The sequence below is a fragment of the Chiloscyllium punctatum genome, chromosome 32, assembly GCF_047496795.1.
Source record: "Chiloscyllium punctatum isolate Juve2018m chromosome 32, sChiPun1.3, whole genome shotgun sequence".
NCBI classification, from domain to species: domain Eukaryota; kingdom Metazoa; phylum Chordata; class Chondrichthyes; order Orectolobiformes; family Hemiscylliidae; genus Chiloscyllium; species Chiloscyllium punctatum.
This window is the reverse complement of record NC_092770.1, coordinates 33,274,821-33,284,967: the sequence shown is the minus strand read 5'-3', so window position 1 is coordinate 33,284,967 and position 10,147 is coordinate 33,274,821. Positions and strand designations below refer to the sequence as shown.

At 48.4% G+C, this 10,147-nt stretch overlaps 1 protein-coding gene across 3 annotated transcripts in view; it reads left to right on the top strand.

Moving 5' to 3' along the window:
* The first annotated feature begins 266 nt into the window (after positions 1-266).
* syt1a (synaptotagmin Ia) overlaps positions 267-10,147 on the top strand; it is a 604,743-nt gene continuing 594,862 nt past the window's right edge. For 2 of the 3 annotated variants that reach the window (XM_072552044.1, XM_072552043.1), the window contains exon 1: positions 267-515. The gene's annotated coding sequence lies outside the window, so the exon portion shown is untranslated. The remainder of the gene's footprint in view (positions 516-10,147) is intronic. The other variant, XM_072552045.1, reaches the window with a different exon arrangement.

The following is a 10,147-nucleotide window of genomic DNA, read 5'->3' as shown; positions in this document are numbered from 1 at the left end:
TGATGGTGCTGCAGGGTGGGGGATTGAGTGGGGGAGCAGTCAGGGTACAGGGTGCTGCCTTATCTAGACCAGCACCCCCCTCCTGTAAGGGCGCTTCTTCAGGAACTCTCTCCTGTGTGTGTGTGTGTGAGAGAGAGGGGGGGGAAGAGGAGGACAGTGTGAGGCCCTGCCCCTGTTTCTTGCTGCTGTATTAGGTATGCGAGGCAGTACCTTTCTGTGTCCAATCACACACAAGGACTCAGTGATGCAGTCGGTTCTCACTGGAGACTTTTCTGGGAGCTGCAGTGTTTCTCTGTTCAAGTGACGGTTCCCCCTGTCTCCCGCAGTATAAAACCGCTCACTCTCAACACTTGGAACCAAATCTCTGCAAAGCCTGGCCAAGAGAAGCAGACGAGAGAGAGAGAGAGAGAGAAACCGTGTCTTCCTTTTAATTTGTGTCTGTCTCTATTTCTCAGGCAACCTCAGCTAAATAGATTTTCTGTTTATTTTAAACAAAATAAAGGACATCTTTCCAGGTAAGACAATGTTGTGTTGCCAAGCTCTCTGTCCATGCTGAAAGTGTGGCTCTCAGGATCCCTGTTGTTGGGGATGAGTTGTTTTGGGAAGGGGCTATTGTCTAATGAATGCTTCCTTACGGAATGGGAGGTACATGTCAGCACACGGATTGTGTTCCCTCAGCTCGACCAGGAATATCCCCGTCACCCGAATCACTGCGAGTCAGTGAGGGGGGTGAGAGAGGGGAAGGAGCCGGACTCTGTGTGTGTGGGTGCCAGAAAGTTGAGGTGCCTGAGTGTAGAGGCTGTGCCCAGAGTGTGGGATTAATACAGACCCGTGTGTGTGTTCGTCTCTGCCACTCTCTATCAGAGAGAAAGCGAAAACAAATGTCATCTTTCATTTGCTCGGTATGTTGTTGCTGCTGGTGGTGGTGTTAGGGCTGTGTGTGTGTGATGAGGTAGAGGATTCCTCTGTTTCTGTCCAACACTCGCTGAATATCTGTTTGCCCTGTTTCAGTGAAGAGTCCACTCTCGGTGGAACATTATTCCATTGGGTTCAGTAAGTTCCCGTTTTCACCTTGTTCAATTCCAAACCGGCAATGTATTCACAAAAGGTGTTTATCAGAAAGAACACATTGATAGTGCTTTCCGACTAGTTGTAATTTAATCAGTACTCACAATCACACTGACACACTCACTGATACACAATCACACACACTGACACACACACTGACACACACTCACTGATACACAATCACACTGACACACACACTGATACACAATCACACACACTGACACACACTCACTGATACACAATCACACACACTGACACACACACACTGACACAGAATCACACACACTGACACACACTGACACACACTCACACTGATACACAATCACACTGACACACACACTGATACACAATCACACACACTGACACAGAATCACACACTGACACACACACACTGACACACACTCACACTGATACATAATCACACTGACACACACTGACACACACACACTGATACACAATCACACACACTGACAGACACACTGACACAGAATCACACACACTGACACAATCTCTCACACTAACGCAGTCATACACACTGACACGCACACTGATAGACACACACTCAATCTCACACTGACACAGTCACACCCATACTGATACACACAATGACATACTCAATCTGTCACACACTGACTCACACAGATACTGACAATCTCACACTCACTGACAGTCACACAATCTCTCTCAAACACAACACACACTAACACAATCTCATACACTGACACAGTCACTCACAGGTACACACAATCTCTCCCACACACGTACAGTTTCACACACACTGACAGTCACTGACTTTCACACATTCGCATATTCACAATCACACACTCACACTGACACAAATCACACACTAGCGCACACTTACTCTGACCCACATTCCAGCACCAACAGTCACTCACACTCACACACACACTCACTCTCACACACTGGTACACTCTCTCAAGACGGGAACACGGAGAATCCTGGATCCTGGGAGAAGGGACCAGGACAAGGATGTGGGGAAACGGCCGGAGAGCAGCGGCGGAGTGTTTGAGCCGAGAGACTTTCCCACCTTCCCGTTTCTGCCCAGGAATGAGCCGGCAACTAGGGACCGAGCAGCAGCGAATTCAGGGGAATTCTGAACAGACGGTGTGAAGGTCAAGGAGTTTTCGACTTGGTTTGATCTTTTGATCTCTGTGCCTCTGTGACACATCCATATTTATACAGTGATTTATTATCCTGCATTAACCTCTTGAGAGATATGGAGTGTTCAGGTTGACACATAGAAATGCAGCCAGAGAGAGCAATAAGACGGCACTGGCTCCCACAAGTTCACTGCATCCTAGAGACAGAGACAATCCCAGCGAGAGAGAGAAAATCCCAGAGGCAGAGAGAATCCCAGAGGCAGAGAGAATCCCAGAGACAGGGACAATCCCAGAGACAGAGAGAATCCCAGAGACAGAGAGAATCCCAGAGAGAGAGAATCCCAGAGAGAGGGAATCCCAGAGACAGAGCTGGCAACTGTAACAGCAATCAGCACCTTCTATTCTGCCCAGGACCAGACTGAAGCCAGGGCAGTTAGTGTTAATCTCAAAAGGAAATACTAACCAGCTTCCCAGTGACACCAAACTCCAGCAGGATATTTTTAAACCAGCTGGAGTATGACAGATTGAGCTGTATTAGTGAGAGAAAGAGAGAGAGAGAGTGTGTGTCTCCCCTGCTCACTGCCCTGACGCCAGAGGAATTTTCACTTTTATTGTTTATTGGCTAATATTCTGAAAGCTGAAAATGTGTTGCTGGAAAAGCGCAGCAGGTCAGGCAGCATCCAAGGAGCAGGAGAATCGACGTTTCGGGCATAAGCCCTTCTTCAGGAATGAGGAAAGTGTATCCAGTAGGCTAAGATAAAAGGTAGGGAGGAGGGACTTGGGGGAAGCATGTTGGAAATGAGATAGGTGGAAGGAGGTCAAGGTGAGGGTGATAGGCCGGAGTGGGGTGGGGGCGGAGAGGTCAGGAAGAAGATTGCAGGTTAGGAAGGCGGTGCTGAGTTTGAGGGTTGGGACTGAGACAAGGTGGGGGGAGGGGAAATGAGGAAACTGGAGAAATCTGACTTCATCCCTTGTAAAGATGAGGTGCTCTTCCTCCAGCCATCGTGTTGCTATGGTCTGGCGATGGAGGAGTCCAAGGACCTGCATGTCCTTGGTGGAGTGGGAGGGGGAGTTGAAGTGTTGAGCCACGAGGTGTTTGGGTTGGTTGGTCCGGGTGTCCCAGAGGTGTTCTCTGAAACGTTCCGCAAGGAGACGGCCTGTCTCCCCAATATAGAGGAGGCCACATCGGGTGCAGCGGATGCAGTAAATGATGTGTGTGGAGGTGCAGGTGAATTTGTGGCGGATATGGAAGGATCCCTTGGGGCTTTGGAGGGAAGTAAGGGGGGATTTTACATGATTTTCGCTTCCCCGGTCCCCAACGCCTTATCTTCACCATGGACATCCAGTCCCTGTACACCTCCATCCTCATCATGAAGGACTCAAAGCCCTCCGCTTCTTCCTTTCCCGCTGTACCATCCAGTACCCTTCCACTGACACCCTCCTTCGAGTGACTGAACTGGTCCTCACCCTGAACAACTTCTCTTTTCAATCCTCCCACTTCCTCCAAACCAAAGGAGTAGCCATGGGCATTCGCATGGGCCCCAGCTATGCCTGCATCTTCGTAGGATATGTGGAACAGTCTATCTTCCGCAGCTACACTGGAACCACCCCCCACCTTTTCCTCTGCTACATCGATGACTGTATCGGCGCTGTCTTGTGCTCCCACGAGGAGGTTGAACAGTTCATCCACTTTACCAACACCTTCCACCCTGACCTCAAATTTACCTGGACCGTCTCAGACTCCTCCCTCCCCTTCCTTGACCTCTCCATTTCTATCTCGGGTGACCAAATCAACATGGACATTTACTATAAACCGACCAACTCCCACAGCTACCTAGACTACACCTCCTCCCACCCTGCCCCCTGTAAAAACGCCATCCCATATTCCCAATTCCTTCATCTCCGCTGCATCTGCTCCCAGGAGGACCAGTTCCAATACCGAACAACCCAGATGGCCTCCTTCTTCAAAGACCGCAATTTCCCCCCAGACATGGTCGACGATGCCCTCCACTGCATCTCCTCCACTTCCCGCTCCTCCGCCCTTGAGCCCCGCCCCTCCAATCGCCACCAGGACAGAACCCCACTGGTCCTCACCTACCACCCCACCAACCTCCATAAACATCGTATCATCCGTCATCATTTCCGCCACCTCCAAACAGACCCCACCACCAGGGATATATTTCCGTCCCCTATCAGCATTCCAAAAAGACCACTCCCTCTGCGACTCCCTCGTCAGGTCCACACTCCCCACCAACCCAACCTCCACTCCTGGCACCTTCCCCTGCAACCGCAAGAAATGCAAAACTTGTGCCCATGCCTCCCCCCTCACTTCCCTCCAAGGCCCCAAGGGATCCTTCCATATTCGCCACAAATTCACCTGCACCTCCACACACATCATTTACTGCATCAGTTGCACCTGATGTGGCCTCCTCTACATTGGGGAGACAGGCCGCCTACTTGCGGAACGTTTTAGAGAACACATCTGGGACACCCAGACCAACCAACCCAACCACCCCGTGGCTCAACACTTCAACTCTCCCTCCCACTCCACCAAGGACATGCAGGTCCTTGGACTCCTCCATTGCCAGACCATAGCAACACGATGGCTGGAGGAAGAGCGCCTCATCATCCGCCTAGGAACCCTCCAACCGCAAGGGATAAACTCTGATTTCTCCAGTTTCCTCATTTCCCACCCCCCCACCTTGTCTCAGGACCAACCCTTGAACTCAGCACCATCTTCCTAACCTGCAATCTTCTTCCTGACCTCTCCGCCCCCACCCCCACTCCGGCCTATCACCCTCACCTTGACCTCCTTCCACCTATCGCATTTCCAACGCCCCTCCTCCCTACCTTTTATCTTCGCCTGCTTGGCACACCCTCCTCATTCCTGAAGAAGGGCTCATGCCCGAAACGTCGATTCTCCTGCTCCTTGGATGCTGCCTGACCTGCTGCGCTTTTAAGCTCTGATCTCCAGCATCTGCAGCCCTCACTTTCTCCTAATATTCTGAAAGGGTGACTGAAAGAGAACTAGCAAACTTGTTTGGGTCAAACATGAGGCACAGCCTCCCGAGACACTGTGCAGCTTGGAGAGAGATCAAAACACAGTCACACAGTGTCTAAGGGTATTCCCAACCCCTGCCAACACCATCCCAGAAACAAACCCACCTTGGGCCCTGAACTCCACTGAAACACATTAAATATTTTCAAAGCAACACGCTCAGAGATGTTATTACATTCCTCTGGAGCAGATGACATTAAACCTGGGCCTCCACTGTATCACAGGAGGGCCCTGGCTGAGTATCCAACTGGCCCTTTCATGGTTAATCTCACCTTGATACAATAAAGCTGAACGAGGCACGAGGATTCAGGTGAATGGGGGTTCCGGTGAATCGGGTTCAGGTGAATAAGGGTTGAAGTGGTTGGGGGTTGAGGTGGATGGGAATTGAATGGGGGTAGAGGTGGACGGGAGCTGAGGTGGACGGGGGCTGAGGTGGACAGGGGCTGAGGTGGACGGGGGCTGAGGTGGACGGGGGCTGAGGTGGACGGGGGCTGAGGTGGACGGGGGCTGAGGTAGATGGGGGTTGAGGTGGATGGAGGTTGAGGTAGATGGAGGTTGAGGGAGATGGGGTAGAGTTGGAAGGAGGTTGAGGTGGAAGGGGGCTGAGTTGGATGGAGGTTGAGTTGGATGGGGGTTGAGATGGATGGTGGTTGAGGTGGATGGGGTTGAGGTGGATGGGGGTTGAGGTGGATGGGGGTTGAGGTGGATGGAGGTTGAGGTTGATGGAGGTTGAGGTTGATGGAGGTTGAGGTGGATGGGGGTTGAGGTAGATGGGGTTGAGGTAGATGGGATTGACTTGGAAGGAGGTTGAGGTGGAGGTGGGCTGAGGTGAATGGTGGTTGAGATGGAGGGGAGCTGAGGTCAATGAAAGTTGAGGTGGATGGAGGTTGAGGTGGATGGAGGTTGAGGTGGATGGAGGTTGAGGTGAATGGGGTTGAGGTGAATGGAGGTTGAGGAGATTGGGACGTTGGGGGTATGGAGTGAATGGTTAGTTAGTAGAAGAGTGAATGGGTGAAGGTCAAGGGTCATTGCTTTGGTGGATGGGCAGATGGATGACTGGACTGATAGCTGAAAGGAGGGTGTGCACTCATCATTTAATAATTGGGTGAATGAGTTGCCCCATTGTGAGTCTGGGTGAATGAATGAGCTAGTGATGTGTTTGTGTAGGACAAGAGGAGCCACAGTATGTGGATTACAGGGTGAGAAGGTCAGGTTGGTCATTCAGATTGGTGCCAGGTGTATGGGGCATCGATGCCCAGTCCAGTTGTGGTGGATCTGAGAACTCTCAGCTGGCAGTCACAAATAAATCTAACTGAGAATCTGAGGGAAACACCATTATTCCAGAGTGTGGTGAGAATGTGGAGTTTGCTCACACAACAGCTTGGCTGCATGTAACAGGATGTTGGATTAACAGGAATTGAGGCATCAAAGGAAATGTTGATAGAATGAGATGCAGAAAGATGGGAGAAGCTTTGTGTTGAACACAAAGGACACACTGAGCTGACTAACCTTGATCCCGAGTTGTGAGTATTCTGTCGTACCATTGTTTGAACCTGACAATTTTGAGGTTTGAGCAATTATTTCACCTGTAAATATAACTCTCATGTGAAAATGTGCTAATTCAAAAGGATGTCTGTTTCTGACTGGGGACCTGGATTTTGTTACTGAATTATTTTGTTCCATCATAAAACACACATATGTATAAAACACTTCACTGTAAGTGTCAAGAGGAATATTTTACAGACTAATTCATGGATGCACAACAATTGATTGTGTGATGAAGCTTTATTTATATCAAACAAGTGGAAAGTGGAAAGGTGTGACAGATGCTCTGTGTTATTAATAGCTCTTTCAGATTAGGATCAAGAGTCCAGGGCACTCTCTTCTTACGGTCTCGAAAGTTTTCTTCAACCCCTGGCGTCTTAAAGCGTTGTGATGAGGTCAATCAAATCATGTGTGTGCTGACAGCTGTCAAATGCAGAAGAGAGGGATCTATTTTGTGTTTTTTAAGAATCTAAAATTACAGTTACTTCCACGAAGATACTGATGGCATGTCTCCCAAGGGTTGTAGGTACCACCAGCGGAATTTGGGCTCCCATATCTAGATTCCCTTGGTGAACAATCCATTACAACTGGATCAAATTAATGCTGCTGGCAATATTTATTTGATTATGTATCCTTTGTCTGCCTTTTGGAACGCTTTCTCCTTGAGGCACCAGCCTTCAGCTTAATTTCATCAAGATGGAAGCCTCTTCGCCATGTTGACTAGGCAGCTGCATTTCCTTTGGGTGATTGTGGATGGAATATGAATGGCCACAATATCCACATCCTGAGGGCACGATTAAACTTGAGGTGAACAAATGTTAACACAAGGGGTAATTCATCCCTTGTTGCCCGTGCAGAATTTCAGTCTCTCCCTTGGGCTGTTTCTTATTTTATTATTTTTTTTCTCAATTGTAATCCTTTTAAAATAGAACCAATACAATTTACAATGATGTAATCAGTTTAGCTTTCATCACCTCTTCCGGCAGAGCGTTCCTCATTTTAAGAGCTTTGGATTAAGATGTTTCCATCTAATTCCCTTTGTGTATCCATTGAGCTTCTGGACTCTGGTCACTCACTCGTCAAGTAAGGAACAGGCTTCCTAATCTCTGGAAACCCATTTGCTTTTCGACTTCAAATGTTTCCTTTATGATTCTCGACATGGTGACCCTCCTGGATTGTGCTGTGTTTCAGCCACCATGTAGTCTTCGCTTCTCACTCACTGTGAGCAGTATCATGATGTTTTTCCTACATTATGTGAATTATATCAAGTGCAGTTAATTTTCAAACATAGGAGCAGGAGTAGTTTATTCAGGCAATTTCTGCCATTCAATAACATTGTGGCTTAGTTTGTTCCTCTACTGTAGAAACACTTTCTTTAAAGAAAATGTTTGCTCCATTTTATATTTTTAATAGTTTCTATCACTATTCTGCCCACTACCACCCCAAAATCCACCGTCACTGTCACCGTGACTGTCACCATCATCACTGAATGTCTTTATTTGTGGAGAGTGAATTGGTCAAAACTCTTGAGTTTGAATTGACAGACTTATGCAACATGTTCTATAGCAGCACCACACTCTTGGCTCAATTACTCAGATTCAGATTCCTGATGAAGGGCTTCTGCCCGAAATGTCGATTTTCCTGCTCCTCGGATGCTACATGGCCTGCTGTGCTTTTTCAGCACCACTCTAATCTTGACTGGCTGCCTGTGCCAATTTGCAGTTGTCGTGAGCAAGAGCCCAAGGGCAGAACACTTCAAACTAACACATACAGAAGACAAAAAAGTATTAACAGCCAACTTTGAAATTCATTCTGTCTGATATGATGTTGTTTGAAACGGCTAATTACAGGTGGTTAATTACCATTGTGCTTAGGACTGATTCTGAGATGTCGGTCTGTCCTGTGAATATTAACATTTATGCAGAACAGAAAGTACTGCGGGAGCTGTGAGATCTGGAGAATAGAGACGAAATATCTCGGCCAGTTCCTTCACTGTACTTTGATTTCAATTCTATTTCCTCAAATTGCTGCTCACCATTGGCCCAATGAGCTCTGTGTTTGATCATCAATGTTGTCAGATGATTGGACAGTGCTTTTATTCATTTTCAAGTGAAAATGTCAAGGCCAGTCTCCTCTACATTGGGGAGACAGGACGCCTTCTCGCAGAGCGCTTCAGAGAACATCTCCAGGACACCTGCACCAATCAACCCTGTGGCCAAAAACTTTAACTCCCCCTCCCACTCCCCCAGGAAATGCAGATGCTGGGCCTCCTCCATCGCCATTCCCTCACCATCCGACACCTGGAGGAAGAACGTCTCATCTTCTGCCACGGGACCCTCCAACCCCACAGAATTAATGTGGATTTCACTTGTTTCCTCATTTCCCCTTCCCCAACCTTACCCCAGTTCCAAACTTCCAGCTCAGCACCATGCTCATGACCTGTCCTACCTGTCCATCTTCCTTCCCACCTTTCTACTCCACCCTCCCCTCCGACCTATCACCTTTACCCCCACCTCCATCCACCTATTGCACTCTTAGCTACCTTCCTACCACCTCCACCCCCTCTTATTTATCTCTCCACCCCCAAGGCTTCCAGCCTCATTCCTGATGAAGGGCCTTAGCTCCTCGGATGCTGCCTGACCTGCTGTGCTTTTCCAGCACCACACTCTTGGCTCACTTACTCAGTGAAAGTGAGGACTGCAGATGCTGGAGACCAGAGTTGAAAAATGTGGTGCTGGAAAAACACAGCAGGCCAGGCAGCATCCGAGGAGCAGGAGAATCGACGCTTCGGGCATAAGCCCTTCTTCAGGGAGAAATGTCGATTCTCCTGCTCCTCGGATGCTGCCTGGCCTGCTGTGTTTTTCCAGCACCACATTTTTCAACTCAATTACTCAGTGTTAACTGTTGATGAGAAGTTACTGGTGAGCTACCCTCTGGAGATGCTGCAGTCCACTAAAGGCAGATGTGCAGCTGGGAGGACTTTGCAGAATTTTGACTCAGTTCCTTGGTTGATGCTGGCATTTCTGTCTAATATTGTTTTGCTTTGACTTCTCCATTGGTTTCGAAGAGTATGTTGCTGGAAAAACACAGCCGGTCAGGCAATATCCGAGGAGCAGGAGAATCAACATTTTGAGCATAAGCCATTTGCTGGACCAGATAACAGCTACAAGTCTGGCAAAATGGCAATTACATTACAGTCCATGCATTTACTTCAGGGCACATCTGAGTAGAAATAAATACCCTTATGTAGTAATTAAATATTTTGCCTCAATGTGATGTATGACTTTGTTCAGTGGGTCGCGCTCTTGCCTTCAAGTCAACAAGCTCAAACCTCATTCCAGATATTTAAGGAACA